The sequence below is a fragment of the Apium graveolens genome, chromosome 3 (assembly GCF_009905375.1).
Source record: "Apium graveolens cultivar Ventura chromosome 3, ASM990537v1, whole genome shotgun sequence".
NCBI classification, from domain to species: Eukaryota; Viridiplantae; Streptophyta; class Magnoliopsida; order Apiales; family Apiaceae; genus Apium; species Apium graveolens.
Window position 1 is genome coordinate 170,868,420 of NC_133649.1, and position 27,520 is coordinate 170,895,939.

General features: G+C 35.4%; 1 non-coding gene across 1 annotated transcript; it reads left to right on the forward strand.

The window, feature by feature from the left end:
* Positions 1 to 3,438: 3,438 nt before the first annotated feature.
* Positions 3,439 to 3,545, forward strand: LOC141716492 (small nucleolar RNA R71). Its single transcript, XR_012573200.1, has one exon. It is a non-coding gene; the product is annotated as a small nucleolar RNA R71 (small nucleolar RNA).
* The last annotated feature ends 23,975 nt before the right edge of the window (positions 3,546 to 27,520 follow it).

Sequence of the window (27,520 nt, forward strand, 5' to 3'; positions counted from 1 at the left end):
ACACAAGTGTGTGTGTGGCTGTAGGAGATTCTGGTACAACTTCATCTGTTTCCACATCCAGAATTGGAGTGGTAGGAGCTTCAGCATTTAGTGGAGAAACAAGTGGAGTTGTCACTTATCCTTGTGGTGCTTCCAGAAACAGGACAGATGGAATGTTCAGCCTATGAAGGTCAATTTCAGGACTTAATCCTGAATCTTCAACTGTAGTTGTTTCTCTGAGTGGAGAGATATCGAATAAATATCGAATGGCGGCGTGATCAGTGAAAACTGTCACCTTAGTCCGAAGTAGATAAGATCGAAATTTCTCAAAACCGTAGACAATAGCCAAAAGTTTTTTCTCCGTAGTAGTGTAATTCAGTTGAGCACCATTTAGAGTCTTACTAGCATAGTAGACTACATGAAATATGTTGTTCTTCCTCTGCCCAAGAACTACTCCAATTGCATAGTCGCTTGCATCGCACATCATCTCAAAAGGCTCATTCCAATCAGGTGCAGTTATGATAGGTGCCGTGATTAAACTCTTCTTCAATATCTCAAAAGCTGCAAGGCACTCGTCATCAAATTTAAAAGGAACATCTTTCTTTAACAGACTGCACAAAGGCTTTGAAATTTTTGAGAATTCCTTGATGAAATGCCTGTAGAAACCCGTATGACCAAGAAAACTGTGAATTCTCTTAACAAAAATTGGTGGAGGAAGATTCTCAATGACCTCCACCTTGGCCTTGTCCACCTCTAAGACTTTATTAGAAACCTTGTGCCCGAGAATAATTCCCTGATGCACCATAAAATGACATTTCTCCCAATTGAGAACCAGATTGGTCTCAACACACCTCTTGAGAACGTGTCCCAGATTCTGCAAGCATTCATCAAAAGAATCTCCAAAGACTAAGAAGTCATCCATGAACACCTCCATATTCCGGCCAATCATGTCAGAAAAGATGGTCGTCATACATCTCTGAAATGTGGCTGGTGCACCACAAAGACCAAAAGAAACTCGTCTGAAGGCGAAAGTACCAAATGGACAAGTGAAGGTAGTCTTCTCCTGATCTTCTAGAGCAATACAAATCTGATTGTAACCCGAATAGCCATCCAGAAGATAGTAATACTCATGACCGGCCAACCTGTCAAGCATCTGATCAATGAAGGGAATGAAAAGTGGTCCTTTCTAGTAGCTTTGTTCAGCTTCCGATAGTCCATACAGACCCTCCACCCCGTGACTGTTCTGGTAGGGATAAGCTCATTCTTTTCATTTGCTACCACAGTAATTCCACCTTTCTTTGGTACACATTGAACCAGGCTTACCCATGAACTGTCAGAGATAGGATATATGATCCCTTCATCTAGCCACTTCAAAATTTCCTTCTTCACTACTTTATGATAGGATTAAGTCTTCTTTGCTGCTCGACTGTAGGCTTGCTACCTTCCTCTAGAAGAATTTTATGCATACAGTAGGAAGGGTTGATCCCCTTGATATCCGCTATAGTCCATCCAATTGCCGATTTGAACTCTCTCAGAATCCTCAATAGCTTTTCCCCATCACTACTTGAAAGGTCAGATGCAATAATAACAGGCATAGTAGATGCATCACCTAAACACGCATACCTTAAATGCTCAGGTAAAGGCGTAAGCTCAAGAGATGGAGCTTCCTCGATAGAAGTCTTGAGGCGTTTAGGAGCTTTGTTTAATTCTTCCATTCCAAGAGATTCAAAAGGCATATCAATCTTCCTTTTCCAGGGAGAAGCATTCAAATATTGCAATTACTCCTCACCTTCGTCATCTGCACTGTCTGAATTTCTCAATAAGGCTTTTTCTAAGGCATCAGACCTTAGCAATTGATCAAGTTCCGATGTGACCACCGAATCAACGAACTCGACTTTTAAGCACTCCTCATTATCAGTAGGAAATTTCATAGCATTGAACACATTAAAAGTCACATCTTGATCTAATACTCGCATTATAAGTTCACCCTTCTGCACATCTATAAAGGTTCGGCCAGTTTCCAAGAAAGGTCTTCCCAAGATTATGGGAATCTTCTTATCCTCTTCGAAATTAAGAATTACAAAATCAGCAGGAAAGATGAGTTTATCAACCTTGAACAAGACATCCTCCACAATACCTCGCGGATATGTAATAGAACAGCCGGCCAACTGCAAAGTCATATACGTCGGTTTAGGATCAGGTAGATCTAACTGCTTGAAGATTGAAAAAGGCATCAGATTGATGCTAGCTCCCAAGTCATATAAGCATCTGTCAAAAGACACTTTTCCAATAGTACATGGAATAGTAAAGCTTCCTAGATCTTTAAGCTTGGGAGGCAACTTTTCCTCCGTGAGAGCGATAGTCTCTAAATCATCTAGCTTCACTTTTCGAGAGAGAATACCTTTCATAAACTTTGCATAACTAGGCATCTGCTTGAGAGCCTTAGCGAAAGGTATGTTGATATGAAGTTTCTTGAACACCTCCAGAAACTTCTCAAATTGCTTGTCCAGCTTTTTCTTCTGCAGCCGCTTAGGAAAAGGCGGTGGAGGATAGATTTGTTTCTCCCCTGTATTACCCTCAGGCGGAGTATGCTCAACAGTAGTCTTCCATGGTTCCACTTCTTCATCCTTCTGCTTTGCTTCTTTCTCAGCCCCAGTTTCTTCAGTTAACTCTTGAGTTTATACGGGATTCACAACCTTCCCAGACCTCAAAGTGATTGCCTTCACTTGCTCCTTAGCTTCCTTCTTTCCTAGCACTTCAGTGTCACTAGGCAATGTACCAGGTTGACGATTTAGCAAGGCATTGGGAATTTGCCCAATCTGATTTTCCAAGGTCTTGATAGAAACAGTTTGACTCTTGCACATAAGCTTCAACTCCTCTAATTCATATTTTTTATTAGCTTATTGCAGCTGGAGTTGTTGTCTTGGTGCATACTGCGGTTGCTGAAAACCAGGGGGGTTGTACTACTTAGCTAGATACTGCTGATAAGGCTGTTGAACCGCATTCTGAGCGTTGCTCCAACTCAAATTAGGATGATTGCGATTGTTAGGATGATAGGTGGCTGGCTCAGGTTGCTGCGATCGCTGGAAGTTGCTCACAAACTGAGCTGATTCACTAGAAATTGCGCACTGATCAGTCTCATGGGCACCAGCACAAAGCTCACAGACACTAGTTATTTGATTAACTACATAATTAGCCAAAGTGTCCACTTTCATTGTCAAAGCCTTAATTTGGGCAGCGATAGCAGTTGCTGCGTCCAACTCCAAAATTTTTGCTACTTTTCCCTAAGTCAGTCTCTAGGAAGGATTCTGGTACTCATTAGCAGCCATCAGTTCAATAAGTTCATAAGCTTCATTGTAGCTCTTAGCCCACAAGGCTCCTCCTGATGCTGCATCAAGCATGGGTCTACAAGTAGCACCCAATCCATTATTGAAACAGTTGATAATCATCAAATCAGACATGCCATGGTGTGGGCACTTCCTTAACATCTCCTTATATCGATCCCAAGACTCACACAGAGATTCTCCAGTTTGTTAAGCAAACTGAGTAAGAGCATTCCTGATTGCTGTAGTCTTCGCCATGGGGAAGAATTTAGTGAGAAACTTTTGAGCAAGATCTTCCCAAGTGGTGATAGACCCTGCTGGTAGAGAATGTAACCAGCACTTAGATTTGTCCCTCAGAGAGAATGGGAAGAGTCATAGCATAATAGCATCCTCAGTCACATCGTTGAATTTGAAAGTGTCGCAGATCTCGATGAAATCCCTGATGTGCATGTTGGGGTCTTCAGTAGGAGAACCCCCAAACTGAACTGAGTTCTGTATCATCTAGATCGTGCTTGACTTGATCTCAAAAGTGTTAGCCTTTATGGCTGGTCTGATGATGCTAGACTGAATGTCATTAATCTTAGGCTTAGAATAGTCCATCAAAGCCTTCAGATTTTCTCCCTGATCACCCATAGCTACTACAATTGGCTCTTCAACTTTCTCTTCTTCCTCTAACTTCTTTTCTTCCTCAGAAACTTCCCTATGAACTACCACAAGTTCTTCCTCGGCTTTATCCAGTGTTCTCTTACGAGTACGTGAACGCGTATGCATACACCCTCGTTAGAGTACCTGAAACCAGACAAGGAACAAATAAGTAACAATGTCCAAGTCAATGAACTTTAACGATCACTGATGGAAAGCACATAAACTATAAACTAACACTGCAGTCCCCGGTGGTGGCGCCAAAAACTTGTTAGTCGCTAAACACGCGCTAATAATACATGCAAGTATACGAGTTCGCAAGTAGTATAGAATCTTTTCTAGTTCGTTCCCACGGAGACTGTATTGGTTAACTATCTAATTTATACACCTAAGAAACAATGTATGGTTATCGCTCAATGCTAAGACTATAACAAATTGAGATTGTTTATAACTAAGAATTACCCTAACAATTATAACTACGAGAATAAGATTGACTGAATTGATATATATGACAAACATGGGATTCTAACTTCATTAAATACTTCATTCAATAGCTTCATTATTCTTAACCTTAGCATGCAATGGTGATGACACTAATCAGATAACACGAAACTGATAAACGCCAACTTTCATTGCACGAGTACCATTCTACCAGACATCCACAAAAGAGATAGAAGCTAAATAGGCACAAATTATATTGAGACCCTATATGTCCATAGAATTTGACAACATAACGGTTTAAGCACAAGTTATCTATCTTGATTACATAGAGCAAGTAATATGATTAAAATTACCTACGAATCATGCATAACAAATACATGAACCTATGCTACCATGACAAATTCTAAATCCTTAAATTCATTTTCGCTTCATTAAGAATTAACACACTATCTTATAAGTTCGCGATGCTCATAAGACGAGTACGCACAACCAATACTAGGATATCATACAATCATCACATACTAAGGCATCAAACAATTGAACTAAATAAACCTCTAGAACCCCATGATAACGATTAGCCCATAATCGGACTCATCATCAACATGGGTACCGATGAAAACATGATATAGCAAACGTAGTCTTTATACGAATAAATAAAGCCAAGTACAAACAAGAGTATAGGTTCAGCAAAACAAGAAACAAGAATCCAAATTACAGCTCAAAACAAAGATTCATAAGCATAAACTAGATCATCTTCGCCTTTGTTGAATTGTGCTAAAGGTGTCTTGCCGTCTACTCCTTGTGCTCTGGTCCGTCTCTGACTTGGTATATATTAAAAATGACCTAAATTATTAATATATCAGCCCTCAACAATCTGGAAGCCTTCCCTTTTAGAATTGTAGTAGAAACAGGATTTTGAAATTCGGCCTCGGCGCGGCCGCGCGCTATCACAGCGGTGGTGCGCTGCATTTCTAGAACCCCGACGCGGCTGCGCGCTATCACAGCGCGGGGGCCGTCCTTCTGGGAAAAACTCAGATTTCTTCTTAAATCTTGTTGCTTCGAGCCGGCTTTCCACGAGCTTTTATTCCAACACCACCTGGACACCAAATTAGCACCAAAACAATGCTAATTCACCTGATTACCTGAATAGTTCCTGAAATGCAAAAACAATAGAGAAAACATTAAAACACATAACAGCTTGAGTAAAAATGCATCAATTCAAAGTTTATTAGAGCATAATAAAGTGCCATAATTGTCACTCAACATCAACCGAAAGAACAGATCAAAAGCTTTGTTTTAAGTACTTATATGACTATAATTGATGCTGGAAATCGATCAAAATCACTGCTTGAATTCTTGACCCGAATCGCAAACCCTAACACGACTGCAGAGAATTTTCTGATTTTCTGATTTTTAATTATTAATTAATTAATAATTAAATAAAAATTAGACTATTTATAGTAGTAATATTAATAGTACTAACTAAAATTAAGGCCCTAATTATACATCTTTTAAATTAATTGGCCCCTAGTTTTATAATTTTTGAGTATTAAAATTTAATTTTTAAATATTTTATATATACAATATATATGCCAGAAATCCCCAAAAATTGTGAATAATTCAAAAATGAAAAGAAATGGTACAAATACAAGTCTTATAATTTAATTAAAATAAAAATATGATTTTTGTGAGGGTTTTGACACCCAATGGGGCCCGACAAAGTCATTTTTCGCGAAACGAGAAAATTTATAAAATATCTAGATGTTCAGAATAACGCAATAGTACAAGCCGTTTTACGAAAAATAGGGCCAATTATTTTATTTGAAATATTAGCTATAAAATCATAGTTCGGGTTGTATAACTTTTGATACGAAGGCTTTAAATATGAAATAAAATATCCGAAAAATACCCAGACAATATGAAATACACATAGCACGTAGCAGTTAGGGTTTTATAGCTAATTGCACATAAATAACATATCAAACACATAATTTATCATTAAAACGATATAATTCAAGCATAATTTTCCAGGCATTATATTTAGTAGTGTCTTGATTTTGGCACGCAACACCAAGTTCGTTTGATCACATTGATCTCTCAGTTATTCTTTCATTTCAACAATACTTTCTCAAAAAAAATCAGATTTTGGTAAGCACGGTGGTGGAACACTCGTTATGATATGAAATTTTTTCTCTTTGAAATTCCATGATTTTATTATCTTAAATATTCCAAGGTTTGCCAATCAAGTTGAGTTGAGTTATCCTGGTCAATGAAAAGTAGGACTTTTGGATGAAATTACCACGAACGATATTGGATTACAATGCGATTAGAATATCAGTGGCATATAACGAAGTCAGTATGTTTCTTTACTTCTCTCTCTATTTATCTCTATCTTTCTTTCTTTTTCTTTCTCTCTATCTTTCTCCCTATTCTTCTTTCTCCCAATCAGTAAAAGTGATTCTGTTGAAGAATGGGTAAATGGCAAAAGAACAATGGTGCGGAGTGAAGCTCCCGTGATAACTGTGTGATATAAGGAATTGCAATGGTATTGGAAATTTTGAGAAAAAAATTGTATGCAAGATTAGAAAGTTGGCCAGAAGATCCCTAGTGCTATCTTCTGCTGATTCTGAGGACGAAATCTATATAAGAGGGATAGATTGTAATATCCCGTATTTTTCAGAATTATAATAATTATTATTTTTATTCCTTGAATATGTTTATGTGTTTTTCTGATGTAAAAGGAATAAAATGGTGGATATTTTATTCCTGTTTAATGGGTTTGTGTCATTAAATGACTTAATATGCTAATTGTTAAATAGTGTTAGTCCCTGTTGGTTTTCTAAAAATATTTACTTAAAGGTATTATTTTCAAAATGCTTATTTTAAAAGCTGATCGTTTTATCGATATCGGTAAACTGAGTGTATTTTTTCATTCTTGGGGATCGAGTGGATATTTTACTCGCCTTAATATTTTATCTATGTCATAAATATTATTTGGTATTGTACCCGTGTTCACCCGAGTATATGGTGAAGTTTAAAAATATATAAAAGAATATATATTTAATAATAATATTTTATAGCTATTTTTCTACGTATTAAATGTATTATTATGTGTTTAGCATGGTTTAGATTTGTATGTGGTCTTGTAAGGACCAACATATTTTTCGGATATTTATTATTTGTTTAAAATGCGTTTATATGAGAGTATACGCAATCTGGACGCGTGTTTATTTGCATCTTTATTGAGGTACTCTTTTATCTCGCTCTACGTGTGTTTGAATGCATTTTATATGTTTTCGGGGTTTTCTGTTAATTTAAGTATCGTTTCTGATTTTCAAAAATGAAGGAACTGGGACCCCACTGGGACGTCAAAGATTACAAAATTCATCTTTTTATTATTATAAAATAATACGTATTTCAAATCCCCGTTATTTTTGCATTTTTAAATTATTCATAATTTTTTAGGAATTTTGATATAAATTTTGTATTTTATTGCTTTTAAAATTATTCCCCGTAATTATTATTTTGGGGCTTAATTATTTTAATTAGGTGATAAAAACACCCTTAATTAATTTTGGGGATATAATTTTATGTTTAATATAAATAGCTGCAAAAATATATTTTATTAATTTATTTATTAAAAATTCAGAAAATTAGGAAATTGAAGAACAAAAAGGTGGGGGTGTTCTTGAACAGGAATATCAAATCCCAATTTTGGAAGTGATTTTGAACTCTAAATTGTAATCAAAATGATTGGATTTCAATTATCTACCTGTTTCAATCATCAAAAAGTCCCAGATTAGTAGATTTTAATTTTTTTTTTAGGGTTCTTCGTCTGAAATTGGGGTTTTAAATTCTACTAATTGTTGATTGTTTTAAGTGTTATAGTTAGCTTTATCTGATTAATTGGAACCGAATTATATCTATTTTGTAATCATTTTATTAAAATTTGAATGGATCGAGTATAAATTGAATTGTAAAGTTTGATTTAATTTTCTGGGTTGTTGATGAACTTGCGGTTGATTTCGATTAGATGATTAGATTCTAGGAATTCACGGCTGCAATTTCATATAAGAATCGTCGAGTTTGATTCTGTTACGTCACACAACACTGTAGAAGGGGGTTGAATATAGTGTAGAATACAATCAAATCGATTTAAAGCACAAGTAACAGAAAATAGATGTATTCGATATAATAAACTCTGTTACAATGGAACTGTTCTCTCTCAGTGATGAACAAATATCAAGAGAGCTGCTAGGTTACAATATATGATCTTCTCGATGATCGTAACTCTTATAGAGTAAACCTATGTCTGTGTTTATATAGACATGCAGTTACAAGATAACTTCTAGTTAATATGGAATATAATTATGTCTCTTAAAATATATCAACCAGATATCTTATATAATTCTTCTAGTCCTCTAACTCTTTCCATGCATATCTTCTTCTTGTATAAGTCATGATCTTCTTTCTTGTGAATCAGCTTCCTTCCTTAACTGTTAGTCCTCCAGTACTTAAGTTCTGATGTCCATCTTCTGATATTATCTTCTAATAATCTAAGTCCTGATATCCTTAAGTCCTGACTTCCAGTAAGTACTGATATTTCCTGTTATTTAAGATCTGAAAACTAAACATGAAACATATTAGACATGACATCTCAAATATATCCAATAATCTCCCCCAACTTGTAAATTATGCAAGAATGTACAAGTTAATAGATTTGATGATGTCAAAAACATTTAAGTTCAAATGCAATAAGAGTTTAATAAGACTATTAATTATAACTTACAAAACATCCAGCTTTACCAACATCACTGAATCAATCTGAATCCATAATGATTCTTAACAAAATCATTTATCAGATTATCCTCAGCTTTCTTCAGAACTTCAGTTTACTGTGCTTTGACCTGCATTAGTTCTTCTTCATTACTATCACCAATTTGATAAATGGCTGTTCTGATAGGTTGAATGGATGTTCTTTCAAGTCCATCACCAAGTCTGATAACCTTAGGATATGAAGAGTTTTCATTATAACATAAACATCTTCCTTTCAGAATAACTTCCACCTTAGCAGAATTCTTCAGCATAGGAATTTCTCTTCCATCACCTTCAGTAATCATTGGACTGTAACGAGAAGTCTTTATACCAGAGATTCTGAATATATCTCTTATAGCCTTCAAAATATATTCTGACCATCTTCTTGTAACATCAGATTTTACTTCCAGAAGATAGTGAATATGTTGAAGTTCTCTAATAAACTTCTTTAATATATCAGTATCAGCTAATCTATAAATCCTTCCATCATTAAGAAATAAGATCAATTTCTCTTTTAGATTCTCTTTGTCATGAGCATCTATCACAACTTGAGCAGACAACACCTTGTCAAGGTGCCTTTGTTTGATTTGTTCATATGGTTTGTCTGTCAATATGAAAGGATCTCTTAGAGTAACCTCTATTCCTGTTTGATTCTTCTCTTTGTCAGAACCTAATCTAACTCTATCTCTAGGTTGCTTGGCTTTCAACCCAAATGTAGCCAGTTGATTAATCATGAGATTGGATTTTGGTTCAACTGGAGTAACTTTCTTCCATAACAGCTTCTTCTTATCAGCAATTGTCATTTTATCCAAATCAACTTGAGGATTGTCAGTAGTTGATGTCTTGATAGCTTGATCAGAATTTGTTGTTTCTTCTGTACCTTCTTGTCCTTTATTCTGAATAACAACTTGATCAGTGTCAGAGGTTGTTTTAGAATCTTCAATTATCTTTCTTCTTTTCAGAATTTGAACAGTTTCATCTTCAACAAGATTATCATCAGTTACTTGAACGATTTTACACACTAGTTTCATCAGAGCTTAAGAAGTTTTCAAGTCCAGTGACTTGGTTGGTTCATAAATTTTTCTTTTCCCTTTGTCTTTGGGATCACTCTCAGTCTGTGATCTAGTTTTGACCTTTGAAGTTTCAGAGTTTGACTTTTCCTTGATCACAATGCCTTTTTCCTTAGGCCTTGGAGGTTTCTTTGCATCAGAAGCTTTAAACTTAGGATTTGTCTTCTCAGCAGCAAATCTTGCTTCTTCCTCCTTGAGAGTTTCTAAATCCATTCCTGGATTGTGTTTCAGAAATAATCTTCTTGCTATCTCCTCATCAAGTGTCTGGATTTTAGGATCTTTATAATAAACTGTAGTCTGCTTCCTCTATAACTTCAGAGTTTGCAAGAACTTCTGAGAGTCTTCAGATCCTGACTGAATTAGAATATCAGAACTTGACATCAGAATTTGCTTATCACCACTTGACTTCAATCTTTGAGCATTCACAGCATCAGAACTTGACTTGTTCTGAATAAAAGATTTTCCTTGAACTTTTCTTTGACCTCTGCTCTTTCCAGAGTTTCCCTGGTCATCACCTTTATCATCCTTTTTCTTCAGTTCTTGAGTAGGTGAGCATTTGGACTTAACTACCTTCTCCCCCTTTTTGGCATCATCAGGAAGTAAGAGAGAAAAAAGAAGTTCAACTGAAGATTAGATTTCATCCAATTGAGCTTTCTGAGAAGCTTGATTAGCCAGAATCTCAGTAATTTGGGCCTGTTGCCTCTCTTGAGTTTTCTCAATGGCTGCTACTTTTTCAGAAATAGGTCTGATATACTTGTTCTTGTCAAGCTTGATCTGTAGATTAAACTTATCAGCTTGTTCCCTGTGTGTATCAACCTTTTCATGAGTAGAAGTATATAGACCTTGAAGATGTTTTGTAGACAGAGTTGTGATCTTGAGTTGTGTCTTGAAATTAGCATATGTAAGCAACTCATCAGCTTTTGCAATATGCTCTGTCAGAATTGTAGAACATGGAATTAAATCTGATTCATTCCACTTCTTGGTCCACTCAACACCTCTGTGAGTATCCTCCCAAGGAATAGGTGCTTCCTTTTCAACAAATTTCTTCACCAATTCTTCCTTGCCCAGAGTAGGTACTGGAGTCTCAACAGAAATACTGTCATCATAACTTGAGGAATACTCATTCTGTTCTGATAGCTCAACAGTGTATGAAGCAACTAGAGATTCAGGAATAACATCATCTAAATTCTGATCAGCAGAATTTATCTCCAGAGCTGGTGTCTTTAATGTAGATGGAGCTTCCAAATAAAGAACTTTAGGTATATTCAAATTATGAATATCTATTTCAAAATTATCAGTTTGTTCTTTAGCATCAACTGTAGCTTTAATAGGAGAGACATGAGGGGTAACAACTGTGTCATTAGTAGTGTCTTTGGCTTGAGTTGGAAGGGCTTCAATGATAATTGGTTCTTGTGAGATCAGAGATTCTTGATCCCCTTCCTCAACTTCTTCGGTATCTTCTGGTATAGCCTTAGCCAAATACCTCGTTGCCTTCATTTTCTTCAATATCCTTGCCAATGAAGGAGTTGTTTTAGCAGCATCAGAATTTACAGATTTTCTTTTCAAAGAATCAGAACTTTGAGCTGCTTTCTCTTTCTGAGAAGTAACATTCTCAGCTTCAACTATCACAGGTTCAGATGCATGAACTCGTGCTTCAATTATTTTCTCTTCACTCTCAAACTCATCTCTGAGAATCATCTTCCTTCTCTTTTGTGGAGATTGTGGAACAGACTTTGTCCTTTTAGAAGGTTTAGAAGATAAAGGTCTGTTTGTGTGTGCTGATGGTTGAGAAGTCTGAGGTGTTTGTGTAGAGGTGGTAGGTGCTGATGGTTGAGGTTCTGATGGTTGGACATCAGGATATAGTAAAGTGTATTTAACTGGATCATAAATTATTAAGGCTTGTTTGACAGATAAAGGAACTCGGAGGGGTCTTAAAACAGCCTTCTTATTATCAGTAGATAATAAGTCATTAAAAGCTCTTTTAGCTAGTCTGAATGATGGAATTAATTCAGTAGCTGATTGAGGCTTATCATCATAAAAAAAACTATATATAAGCTGACAGAATCTAGCAAAATAAGCAGTATTTTTGTCTCCTGTCATCCTATCCCCAATGAAACCTAAGACATCACTTGGTTAATCAAAATTAGTTTGATTAATGAGAGCATACCCGATTTGTTGACTAAATATGGGGATTGCATCGAAATTAACATTTGTTTGCAAAAGCCTTGGTAATGCAGTCAAAGAAGAAACTCCATTCCTTCCTTATGTAAGGTCTCTTCAATTGACCCAGCTTTTCCAATGTTTTTTCATACCCCAAACTAGGCCATCATATTTTGAAGAACTGGCTCCTCAACAGTAGAGTAAATGCAGTTCTCAGGCAGCTGCAGTGCTTGTCGAACCGTGGTCAATGTCACGACATGCTCATCCTTCCCTGATGAAAAGATAATACTTGGGGACCCTTGAGCACCACCATCATCATATACTCCACTTCTCTAGAATTCCAGCACTTCAGTTCCAGAGACTGCATCAGGTTGGGTTAGAGCGTACTCAATATCAGAATTAGCGAGAAAATCCTCAATGAAGTGAAGTTCCGATGAAGCTTCAGCCTTGCTAAGAATGGCGGAGTAGTTTTTAGGAACAAACTTAGCTCCATTGAAAATTACATCTTTTGGTGCCATCTCTGTAAGAAATTGAGAAAGAGAGTGTTTGCAAAGTGTTTGTTAAAAGTCCTGAAAGAAAACGCTTAAGAGAATATTAGAGAGAGAGAGAGAGAGAATAAGAGAGATGAAAAATATAAAAGTAAGTAAAAGATTATAAAATCTGTTAACTCCCATATATATACTCTCTCCACTCAACAGTTATATTTTTGAAGCATAATATACACTTTACACCTGGCACTGTGCGAACAGTCAATAAATGGTTAGAGAGGAGTTAATGGGCACGTAAAATAAGCAATAATTACCGTGCACATGCAGGTTTTCAGGACATACACGTTAACCACTAACCCATAATGATTATGACTATTTTTATCTCACCCAAATTTATTCTAATTTAAATATGATTTTTTCAGATTTTACCACAAATAAGTCAATTAAAGAAAAATGCCACGTAAACATCAAAGATTCCATCAGGATTTAATATCAGAGCTTAACTTATATCAGATTTTAACAGTCATCAAAACATGGCTTCTGTACTCAAAAAGTGAATATCTTTTTCGTTGATTTTTCATACAAATACTGACTTGTTTTCTTCAGAGTTTAATCATCACAACTTCCATCAGAACTTATCCTCAGAAATTATGCAAATGACACTTAACTGTTTGTCAAAAATAACTTAATTACCACAGTAATTTTAATCATTCATATGGAGTGAAAGTGTGTGCATTCAGCAAAATATCATATAGAGATTAAAGTCTGATCAACTTCAGTACATCTTAGAAATAAGGCATAACTCAGAAAAATGCTTAAAACCTGTCATCAGTCATGATGTCTACTATTGTACAACTTTATGCATGAGTCCACCTCAACTGTTTGTGCTCATATTATGCATCTTTTGAAATTCCTTTTTACAGTGTCTTCTCAGTGTAAGTGAGTCACGACTGCTTATCAGAATTTATGCTGTAATTAGAGTATTTCTCCAGTAATCATAGAGTGTGAAAAGTCACCAAGATAATTGTTTTGCTTTTCTAATGCATATTACTTAATACCAGCAATGCACTTGGGTCTTCCCTTCCACATTTTTACTCTAGATCTCAAAGGAGTACCTGACTTTTATTCTTTTCTTTTCTTTTCTTTTCTTTTCTTTTGAGAAGTGAGGCTTATCAGCACTTAGTTCATTCTTAAGATTTACTGACAACATAATTTGACAGATAAGAAAAAGAATCTAGTTTGTGACTTAGTAATAAGATACACAAAGTAGACTTGACTGAGCTCAATATCAGAATCTGCTTGTGTTAATGAGTTTCCACACAAACGACTAATTCAAACATAGGATTTCTAGTATGTTAAAGACTACTAGGTTAGCATCTAGCACAGTTATCCTCATTAGATTGAATAGCCACAAAACATTCAAAACACTTATCAGAGTATATAAATCCACATCAGATAACAATCAACATTTAATGAATTTTCAAATTAAGCAGAGATTACATATAGATAATACAATCTATAAACAATGATCATAAAGTCTGATACAAGAGAACACAAACTAAGCAGATTTAGAGAAAAAACCTGAAACCATGCCAAGTTCATTTACCAATCTAATAAAAGTAGCTTCACATAGTGGTTTTGTAAAGATATCTGCTAGCTGTTGATCTGTTGGAACAAAATACAATTCCACTGTACCTTCATCCACATATTCCCTTATGAAATGGTACCTTATGTTGATGTGCTTTGTCATTGAGTGTTGAACTGGATTACCTGTCATAGCAATAGCACTTTGATTATCAAAGTAAATAGGGATTTTAGAAAATTCTAACCCATAATCCAGGAACTGATTCTTCATCCAAAGAATCTGTGCACAACAGCTCCCTGCAGCAATATATTATGCTTCTGCAGTTGATGTGGAAATTGACTTTTGTTTCTTTCTAAACCAAGAAACCAATCTGCCTCCAAGAAATTGGTAGCTTCCACTAGTGATTTTCCTGTCTATTTTGCATCCTGTAAAATCTGCATCTGAGTAACCAATTAGCTTAAAATCTGATTCCCTAGGATACCACATTCCTAGATCAGCTGTACCTTTAAGGTACTTGAAAATTCTTTTCACATCTAATAAGTGAGGTTCTCTTGGATCAGCCTAAAATCTTGCACAAAGACAGGTAGCATACATGATATCAGGTCTACTTGCAGTTAGATAGAGTAAGGAGCCAATCATACCTCTGTAGTTAGTAATATCTATTGATTTACCAGTATCCTTATCTAACTTGGTTGAAGTGGCCATGAGAATGAATGCAGTTGAACAATCTTGCATTCCAAGTTTCTTCAGTAAATTTCTGGTATACTTGGATTGACAGATAAAAGTGCCTTCTGTAGTTTGCTTGACTTGAAGGACCATAAAATAGATGAGTTCTCCCATTATACTCATTTGATATCTTAACTGCATTAGCTTTACAAACTTCTGTTAGGTCCCAATTTGTTTGTAGAAGGGGGGGTTGAATACAAACAGTACCGAATAATCGAATTAAATGCGGAATAAAAAATGTGAAACAAAATTCAAGTTAAATAAAAATATTATTAAACTTGAAAGGTGTTACAACAACTGTATCGATTACAAGGTATTAATCTCAAATCAATTATCACAAATCTAGAATAAATTCGACATGAACTTTTTCTATTTTTGTAATAATTAGAATCATATGCTAAACGCGATTTGAGATTAAGTTCTAGGGATTTTGATCCGCTAGATTGTTATACAAGAACAAGATAAGTATTTCTAGTTGATTGGATTTAACTTTACAATCTAGAAAATTGATCTTGAAGTTGCAGAATAGATGAAATATTTTTCTGCTGCTTTTTCTTTTGTTCTTGTGGTGTGTTCTGTTTGATTGCTGCATAAACAAAAAGTCTTCTGCTTCTTTTATCAAACAGCCGAGATGAATGAACTGCAATGACAATTCTTTGAACCAGCATGACTTTCGGTATGACAATTGATTGTCATACCGATTGTTACATAAGTACAATTCAGATTGTCTTGCAAAGATTAATAACAGATTTTTAATCTAATAAAAATTCTAACAAGACAATTAAATGAATTAGCATGACTTTCGGTATGACTATTGATTGTCATACCGATTGTCATATTAATACAATCCAGATTGTCTTGTTTCAATTTAAATAGATTTAAACCAATTAAAATTCTGTAATTCCTTAATATTAATTCTAAATTAATTAATCAATTTAATTCAATTAATTAATAAATTAATCCTTGCAGATATAATTTATTTTCTTAATTAAATTATATGACTTAATTAATTAATGGAGAATTAATACTAACGCTGAGCAGCAACCATTCTTCTGACAATCTTCTGAAAGTCACTGAGACTTATGAATCAATTCCGTCACTTCAATGCTGACACTCGATGTACTGTCTGGTTCATGAGTGACTAACTTTCGTGACGTTTCTTCATGTCTTGACTCTGTTGTTCTGATTGAATCCTTGTAATAAATGATACTCTGACGAGATCTCTGTCACTTGATTAAATCCACGATCTTGATTTATATCACTGAGGCATGATCAACTTCTTGAACTTCTTCCAGTGAATTACCTCCTCAAGTCTGTAGATGAACCTTGTTCTGAATCCTTTGACAAATATTACTTTGCGAGATCTCTTTGACGGTCGATCCACTATTTACTTATTACATTCTTATTTGAGTTGAGTTGAATCCTCGAATATACAAATAGGCTATGACATATGACTTACAATCTCCCCCTATTTGTTTGTTAGACAATAACACACAAATACCTAGAGGATAACTCAACTAACAAATAAGAAAAAGATATAAACATACATGCAAAGTAAATAGCAGAAAATTTCTGGATGAGATTTAACATTTTCCAGATTCCAAGTAGATGTTCCTCTAGACTGAACATATCTTCAAGTAGTTTCATCTTCATTTGTACAACCATATTTCCTGTTGAGAAGCACATATCTCTCTTGCTTCTCCCCCTATGAGAATCAACTGATTAAAGAAGATCACCTTCGTTTTACCACCTCTCCCGTACAATAGGATCCGCAGATAAAAACCAATGGTACTCCCCTAACAGCTTCTTCCCTTATCAGAAAATCACCTTGTGTTTACCACCTCTCCCGTACAATAGGATCCGTAGTTACAAACAACAATGGTGTGGTGTAGTGTACAAGTAGGATCTTTTTCTTACTCCCTGCTATTTCTCCCCCTTAGTTGAGGAATCCTCCAAACTATTACTTAAGCTTCTATCTCCCCCTTAAAGAAGGAATGTATGCCGTCGTCTGAAGGAGTTCTCATATTTCACTTGGTTGGAAAAGAAATAACAAGTAGTTTCTCTTTCTTCCTCACTGTGAGTGTGTGATTGTGTTTTAGTGTACCTCACATGTGTTTCACTCTTCTCTCCACTCGTGTTTACACTCATTCTCACAAGTGTATCACTCTTCTCTCATAGCTCCATAATCCAGCTGTACCTGCAAGGAAAATCACCTTAGCCATCCTTAAAGGAGGTCACAGGTGGTGCAATGGGAGTTCACAAATCCCCATCCTTGTTAAACTCGTCAGATGAATCTGAGTCATAATTTACAAGTTGCTAGTTTCCCTTTTAGGGTTCCAGATTTGAATTCTGGGAAGGTAAACAATGATCCAACGAATTTAGCATAAAGATCAAAGTTCCCTTCTAATGTCTGTGAAGACATTTCCTTGTGACTTATCAGGTAATATCTGAATCATTGTCAACAAGTTGCCGATCTGCACCTATGTCAGATCCACTATCCGCAGATGCATCCAGGGGATTTAAGCCTGGGGAGGTAGACACTGACCACTGACATATGGCTTTTGGATCAGTATCCTCTCCTAACACCTGTAAAGGCAATTGGTCCACTAACGAACCTTGAACAATCGAATCTGACCTTAAAATGGTCGAAACTCTTGTTTCCATCAACTCATCCTTTGTGTGTGTAACCTCTCCTTGTGCATCAAGAATTGATTATGTTTGAAGTGGTGACACTACATCGGATACCTTGGCCGACAGGCAAAATTCAATAGACTCACCCTGTTGAGAGAATGAATCTAGTAACTGTTTTTGTGCCTTTTCAGTCATTACATCTTTTTGAGAAGATGTATGGGGGCTAGCAGTTATCTCGGTTTAAATACTACTCATCTATGTATGAGACAGAGCTACTGGGTTGACTACAGAACCTTCCTTATGTGGTGCACTAGGCACTATCTCCCTCACGCTCATTCATACTACATTTAGTGGTAAGAGAGTGTTGGTTGGTTCTGTTTTTGTGTTTGTCTTTACAATCTGGGATAGATGTTGTGGGTTTTCAACCGCATGACTGTCAATGAAAGAAAGTCATTGGAGACTGAACCTGTAACACAGAATATATGGTAATAGAGAGAAAATGATTTACAATAGTGATTTCAAAAGATTTTACATGAAATAAGAAATCACTAATGTAGAAAGAAGTTTAATTTTTGTTTTTCAATATGAATGAGTTTTTGATAAAACATTGATCACTTAGGGTAAAGTCTAAGTAATTCTCATTCATGTCAAAAGCTTACAAATATCTGTAACATAATGTTAACAAGATATCATTGACCGATACTTGTCAAGTACTTTAGATACTAATTGTTATGTTGCATAAGCAATATACCACTGCACATATAAAACAATATGATTGTGCTTAGTGATAAGATAGTTATTAATATGACGACTCTACTTATTCATATAACATTATAACTTCTGTTAGAGTGCCATACCATGTTCTTGACGATTGCTTGAGCAGTATACTAGTTCATACCAACCTGAAGTGAGATTGTGAAGAAGAAATTGCATAGTCCAATAGATCTGCAGCTGCAAAGTCCATGAACTGTGGTGCATTGACTTCCTCTTTTGACTTACCAACCAGGAGTACACTTGTACACATCTTACTAGAGTCCAATTCCAAGTGTAATGTGCAGCAGGTGCCTGATATGTCGTAATATTCTCAAGTCTCGTCACTGGTGCTATATGTTAGATACTGCTTCCTGATAATAACCTAGCACAATATACAAAATTACAATGATAACATTCCCAGCTTGCAAACAGCCATATCCCTCAGATAAACCTTTGCTGTTATCTCCAAAGGTAATCAGGGGGCCAGCTTTCTCAACCACATTTGATAGCAGGGCTCTATCTCCGGTCATATGTCTTGATGATCCACTTGTCAAGAATCCACACTACCGGTTACACCTGTATACTACCCTGCACTTCAAATGGATTAGACCTTCTTCGGAACCCAAACTTGGTTGGGCCCGGCATACTTGTAGAACTGTCCTTTGTCAGACAAAACAACATTTTTAATTTTAATGGTCTCAACATTCTCAATGACTGAACATTTGACCTTGTAAACAGCCTTAACAAATTTCTGTTTAAGCTTAGGCACAAATGTCTCCTTTCTAGCCTTAGAAGGACTAGCAGTCTTAGACCTATCATGCTTCTTGTTATTCACATGCTGACGAGGAGTAGTCTTATCATTAGACACATGCTTACCATTAAAATAAGCATACATCATATTAAAAGCACAAGACATACAATTAGCAACACCACATGCTTTATGAGAGTGATTGATAGCAGGTAATTTATGCATGGTAGACATGGCATTATTGTTATCCAACTCATGTGTGTCTGAGTTAGTCTCAGTTGCTTTCACAACTTTGACTGGAACTTTCGACTCACTTGACTTGGAAACAATCTTCTCATTAGCATGATCCTCATCACGTATTTCTTCTTGAATAACAGAAGAGGTCGCATCAAATGGTTCAGCAATTGATGCTTTATAGAGGGGTTCATCAACACCCTTAAGCACATGTGGTACTTCCCTCCCTTTAGCACAGACATGGGGAGGGGAGTTTATGCCTAATTCTCCAATAGCAGCATTGTAATCATAACCTATTCCAGATGTTTGATTAACAGCTTGCTTACTGTAGAACTCTTTAGCCTTCGAACAAGAATTGAAGTAGGCTCTAACCTTAGTCTCAAGACCGGTGATCTTGTCTTTGAGAATAGTTTCGAGTTTTCTATAACAGTCAACTCTATTCTCTAGAAAAGATACCTGTTCTTTTAATTTGTCTTGATTAATGTGCACAAGTCTTAATTCATTGACCTCTTTCTCAAGGTCTGTGATCTTTAAACTTAACAGTTCATTATCTCGACGTGCACAATCTAAGTTACCTCTTAGATGATAAACCATTTCAGCATCAGAAAGTTTTACCTCTATTCTTGACGATGAAGCTTTTCCATCAATAGCCATAAGAGCAAGATTTCCTTCATCTTCATCTTCACTGTCAGTATCATCCCAGCTTCTTCCCTTTGCCAGATAAGCCCTTTCAGAGTTCTTTCTTACTTGCTTTGGCTTCCTACATTCTGTGGCAAAGTGTCCCAACTCATTGCAGTTATAGCATCTAATGGTGCTCCGATCAACCATCCCTGTTTGGTATCCACCACTGCTGGTGTTAGAGGATGAAGATCCACCTTTCTGGAATTTGTTGTAGTTGGACTTGTACTTCAGCTTGGGATTCCTCTTGAATCTGACATGGGAGAATCTCTTGACAATTTGGGCCATTGACTCGTCTTCCAATTGCTCCAGCTCTTCCAAGGAATAAAAATCATCACTTGATTGATTTGTAGTAGGAGGATCATATTCTGCTACTAACATATTTTCCTCAGCCTTGGAATACTGTACCATTCTCTCCAATTGTTGAGATTGCTGTTGTTGTTGACCTTCAGCTACAAGTGCAGTAGATGTGCTGACCATTCTATCCTTCCCGTAGACTTCCTTCTGTTGAATCTGCTCCAACTCATAGGTTTTTAACACTCCATAGAGCCTGTCCAAAGAAATCTCACTCAGATCTCTAGCTTCTCTAATGGCAGTGATTCTATGTTCAAGATGAGCTGGCAGTGTTAAAAGGAACTTTTTGTTGACCTCCCTGATTGAATAATACTTTCCATTGATGTTCAGGTTGTTGATCAACGCATTGTACCTCTCAAACACTTCAGTAATTCCTTCTCCTGGATTTGATTTGAAATGTTCATATTCAGAGGTTAGGATTTCCAACTTGTTCTCCCTAACTTCCTCTGTGCCTTCATTAATCACCTCAATAGTTTCCCACATGTGTTTGGAATTTTAACAGTTCATCACATGTCTGTTCATCAAGGGATCAAGGGAATCAATTAATATTAATTGAAGGCTGGCATCCAAGGAGGCTTCTTCCTTCTCAGCAGGAGTAAAATCTTCAGGCTCTTTTGGATAGGTTCTAGCTTCAGTAGTCACCACACCATCTATTATTACCTCCGGTTCAATAACCATCGGAGTTTTTATACCCTTCTTTAACAAGTTTGAATATTTGGGATTTGCAACTTGTAAAAATAATAGCATCTTCTTCTTCCACATGATATAATTCTCTTTATCAAATTGTGGAATTTTAACGGTTCCAACTTTATGTGAAGTCATTATGAATTTTTGAATAAATAAAAATTCAAGGAGTTGAAAAATCACAAAAGTCTAGGATCTTGATTTGTTCGTTAATCAGAAGGCTCTGATACCAATTGTTAGGTCCCAATTTGTTTGTAGAAGGGGGGGTTGAATACAAACAGTACAGAATAATCGAATTAAATGCGGAATAAAAAATGTGAAACAAAATTCAAGTTAAATAAAAATATTATTAAACTTGAAAGGTGTTACAACAACTGTATCGATTACAAGGTATTAATCTCAAATCAATTATCACAAATCTAGAATAAATTCGACATGAACTTTTTCTATTTTTGTAATAATTAGAATCAAATGCTAAACGCGATTTGAGATTAAGTTCTAGGGATTTTGATCCGCTAGATTGTTATACAAGAACAAGATAAGTATTTCTAGTTGATTGGATTTAACTTTACAATCTAGAAAATTGATCTTGAAGTTGCAGAATAGATGAAATATTTTTCTGCTGCTTTTTCTTTTGTTCTTGTGGTGTGTTCTGTTTGATTGCTGCATAAACAAAAAGTCTTCTGCTTCTTTTATCAAACAGCCGAGATGAATGAACTGCAATGACAATTCTTTGAACCAGCATGACTTTCGGTATGACAATTGATTGTCATACCGATTGTTACATAAGTACAATTCAGATTGTCTTGCAAAGATTAATAACAGATTTTTAATCTAATAAAAATTCTAACAAGACAATTAAATGAATTAGCATGACTTTCGGTATGACTATTGATTGTCATACCGATTGTCATATTAATACAATCCAGATTGTCTTGTTTCAATTTAAATAGATTTAAACCAATTAAAATTCTGTAATTCCTTAATATTAATTCTAAATTAATTAATCAATTTAATTCAATTAATTAATAAATTAATCCTTGCAGATATAATTTATTTTCTTAATTAAATTATATGACTTAATTAATTAATGGAGAATTAATACTAACGCTGAGCAGCAACCATTCTTCTGACAATCTTCTGAAAGTCACTGAGACTTATGAATCAATTCCGTCACTTCAATGCTGACACTCGATGTACTGTCTGGTTCATGAGTGACTAACTTTCGTGACGTTTCTTCATGTCTTGACTCTGTTGTTCTGATTGAATCCTTGTAATAAATGATACTCTGACGAGATCTCTGTCACTTGATTAAATCCACGATCTTGATTTATATCACTGAGGCATGATCAACTTCTTGAACTTCTTCCAGTGAATTACCTCCTCAAGTCTGTAGATGAACCTTGTTCTGAATCCTTTGACAAATATTACTTTGCGAGATCTCTTTGACGGTCGATCCACTATTTACTTATTACATTCTTATTTGAGTTGAGTTGAATCCTCGAATATACAAATAGGCTATGACATATGACTTACAACTTCTCACACAATTTGGAATTAGTATAACCAAATATGATATCATCAATATATATCTGTACCAAAAGTAAGTCCTTTCCATGGTTGAGGTAGAATAAAGTCTTGTCAATTGTGCCTCTTGAAATCCACTTTCTAAAAGGAATTGAGCTAAAGTCTCATACCATGCTCTTGGAGCTTGCTTAAGGCCATAAAGTGCTTTGTCAAGCCTGTAGACATGATTGGAAAATTAAGGATCTACAAAGCCTGGAGGTTGTTCAACATATACCTCTTCATCCAATTCTCCATTGAGAAAAGCACTTTTTACATCCATTTGAAAGACTTTAAACTTCTTGTGAGCAGCATAAACCAAAAAGATCTTTATCGCTTCCAATCTAGCAACTGGTGAAAATGTTTCATCATAATCAATACCCTCCTGTTGAGAGTAGCCTTTAGCAACCAGTCTTGCTTTATTCCTTGTCATTATGCCATCATTGTCAGTTTTGTTTCTGAACACCCATTTTGTACCAACAACTGATCTGTTTTTTTGTCTTGGCACCAGGGTCCAGACTTTATTTCATTCAAATTCATTTAACTCTTCCTGCATTGCTTGCACCCAATCAGCATCTTGAAGAGCTTCTTCCACTTTCTTTGGTTCAGTCTGAGATAGAAAAGAATGATAAAGACATTTATTTGTAGTTGCAGTTCTAGTTTTGACACCTGCTTCAGGATCTCCAAAGATTAAATCAGGTGTATGTGCTTTAGTCCATTTCCTTGCAGATGGAAATTGATCTCTAGAACTGGATCCTCCCCCATCATCCATGCTGTCTCCATCAGCATTATCTGATGCTCCCCCTGTAGTTATGCTCTCTGAGACTTCAGAAATTGAATTTGATTTTTCAGGAGTTGAAGAATCAGAGCTTCCAGAATTATCAGAATTTGGCTCATCAGAACTAGATGAATCAGAACTTGAAGAGCCAGTGACAGGTTCTGATGCTTCTTGAGAGTCTTGAGATGTGGTAGTTTCTTCAGCTTGCTCCCCCTGGACAGGTGCATTTTCCTTTGGAGTTGTTACCACAGTTTCAACGATATCAGAAATTAATCCATCAGAACTTACGGGATCAAGATTTAAGTCATCAGAATTTCCAGAATCAGAATTTAAATCTTCATTCTCAAATCTCAACTGATCATGATCATCGAAATCTTCAAGTCCAGTAATCTTCTTATTCTCAAAAGAGACATTGATAGATTCCATGACAACTCTTGTTCTCAAATTGTAGACTCTGAAGGCTTTTGTGGAAAGTGGATATCCAACAAAAATTCCTTCATCAGCTTTTAGATCAAATTTGGACAGCTGTTCAGGATGAGTCTTAAGAACAAAACACTTGCAACTAAATACATGAAAGTATTTCAGATTTGGCTTCTTCTTTTTCACCATCTCATATGGTGTTTTTCCATGCTTGTTTATAAGTGTAGCATTTTGTGTAAAACAAGCAGTCTGCACAGCTTCAGCCCAAAAATAGGTTGGTAGCTTTGCTTCATCAAGCAATATTCATGCAGCTTCAATGAGAGTCCTATTCTTTCTTTCTACAACTCCATTTTGCTGTGGAGTTCCAGGTGCATAAAATTCATGTTTGATTCCATGATCTTTACAGAACTCTTCCATTACTGAATTCTTGAACTCAGTGCCATTATCACTCCTTATGATTTTAACAGAATCTTTGACCAATTTATCCAGCTGTCTAACATGATTAGTTAGGGTATGTGCAGTTTCAGTCTTCTTGTGCAAGAAGTACACCCAAGTGTACCTTGTGAACTCATCCACTATAACCATAGCATATTTCTTCTTTGCAATAGACATGATATTGACTGGACCAAATAGATCAACATGTAGTAGGTGATAAGGCTCAAGAATTGATGACTCAGTTTTGCTCTTGAAAGAACATTTTCTTTGTTTTGTCTTCTGACATGAATCACAAAGACCATCGGGAGCAAATAATGTTTTTGGCAGTCCTCTCACAGGATCTTTCTTTACAAGCTCATTTATATTGTTGAAATTTAAATGAGAGAGTTTCTTGTGCCAATTCCAGCTTTCATCAATTGATGCTCTACTCAATAGACAGATTGCAGAACCATCAGTACTTGTTGAAAGTATGGCTTCATAAATGTTACCATGCATGTACCCTTTCAGAACCACTTTTCCTGTTGAATTACTTATAACTTCACAGTGTTCTTCAAAGAAATCCACATGATAACCTCTGTCACAGATTTGACTTATACTCAACAGATTGTGTTTATGTCCTGAGACAAGAGCTACTTTTTCAATGATGACATTCCCAAGATTGATCTTGCCATATCCCAAAGTTTTTCCAATGTTGCCATCTCCATAAGAAACTTCTGGTCCAGCTTTCTCCATAAAATCTGATAGCAGGGCTTTATTTCCAGTCATATGTCCTGAACATCCACTATCCAGAACTAGGATGTTCTTCCTGTTGCCCTGCAATCACAAAGACCATTAATGGTTAGTTTTAAGGACCCAGACTTGCTTGGATCCTTTGGCCTTTTTAAGTTTGTTAACATTTGCAGCGGATTTAACATCAGAGTTTATGCTAATAATTTTAGTATTAACAGTAGCAGACTTTGCATCATGCTTTACACTAGAAGTAATTAAAGCAACTTTCTTCAAAGAAGGTTTTATCTGATAATAATCATAGTAAAAACTATGATATTCCTTACAAGTATAAATGGAATGCCATATACTACCACAATGAAAACATGGATTTTATGGCTTAAATCTAACAGACTGACTCTTAACTCCTGACTTAGAAAGTAAGGAGTTTATATTCTTATTCTTCCTGCAAAAAGCAGCCAGATGGTTAGAGTTTCCACATTTATAGCATTTCTTTCTAGGAGCATTAGGAACAGGCATATAATTGTTACTTTCATTCACACCTTCCTTTTCATTCCTATATTTCCTAGCTACCTTTACCTTGTATACACTGGTAATCTCTTTCAGCTTATGTTTAAGCTGCTTCTTAGTCATTAAGCCTATGTTAACTTTAGTTGGTTTATCCTGTTCTAATTTGTCAGAAGTTGACTCTGCTATCACTTTTGTCTCAATATCTTTCATCTTTTCAGAATCATACTTTACAGTTTTAGCTACAAATTTAACAGGATTTACCTTTGGATTAGTAGTCTATTTAACAATAATTGGCTTAACTTGTTAAGTTCCTTTTTCACTTTTCTCATCTCCATAACCTAAGCCCTCTTTCCAATTTCCACTACTTAGCATATCCTGAGTTGCTCTGCCAGAGTTAGTCCAAGTCCTGATAATCTCTCTCTCCTTTTCTAACTCAGTTTTTAGAGATTTATTCATTTTTGGCACTTCATCTCTAACATAGAAAGCATCATCTCTATCCTTCTGAGTTTGATGGAACACAACTAACTCTTTTTCTAAATAATCATTCCTCTTTTTAAAGCAAGATTTTCAGAAGTTAATCTTTCACATTTTAAAGTTTGATCTCTATAGCTAATAAACATGGTTTTAAGATATAATCTCAACTCAGTAATATCATCAGTATGAAAGGCATAAGTTGTTTGAGGTACCTTTAACTCAGCAGCATCAGAACTGCTATCAGCATTTACCATTAAGGCATAGTTCTCCTCATCTTCAGAATCTGAGGTGTATGTCCATCTTTTCTTCTTTGTGATAAGAGCCTTGCCTTTATCACTCTTTCCTTTCTTGCAGTCAGGAGATATGTGGCCTTTCTCACCACAGTTGTAGCATTTGACATTTGAGTAATCTCCTATGTCAGACTTTCCTCCTTTGCCTTCAGATTTTCGGAAGCCCTTCTTATCAGAACTTCTACCTTTCCTGGAAAACTTCTTTCCTCTTCTGAATTTCCTGTAGGCTATCTTTTGAAGGGTTTTTAGCACATAAACGCAGCGAAAATGTAAATTTAAATCATAAAAAAAACCGAAACCCTTCGCAGGATCCATGCGAAAAATAATATTTAATTCGTACTTCAGTATGTTTACCTTAAGAAGCATTACATTAATGGAAAGATGGAGGTCTTTAATGGCGATCAAAAAATAGTGAACGGAGATCCTTAGCAGCTGCTCCTTAAGTGTGAAGCACTCCACCGATATTCACCAAGAAAACGATGTAATGAAGGAGAAGGAGATGGAGAGAATTAGGGTTTTGTAAATCTTTTTGGTTGAGGCAAAAATAGGGTCTATAATAGTATATTTATAGGCAAAATTTTCAGCTGAAAATTTTCCCATAAAATATTATTATTATTATTAACCCTTTATTATTCTCACTAATAATTAAAACACCTTTTAATTATTAATCCTTTTTCTAAACTCTTTAGAAATAATTCTCTCACTTGATTTAATTTTCAAAAATTAAATTCTTAATTAATAATATTAAGAACCTTTTCTTAATTAATTTATAATCAATTAAATCTCATTTAATCAATTATTAAATTTTCCAATTAATTATTTATTTCATAAATAAATAATTATCAGCCATTATTAATTAATTCCTCCACCATTAAATCATTCGCTTTTATGGTGTGACCCTGTAGGTTCAATATTAAGCCGGTAGTAGAAATAAATAATAATAAAATTATTTTATTATTATTTATATAAATTTTCTAATTCATTAAATATGATTAATTAATTAATCATATTTA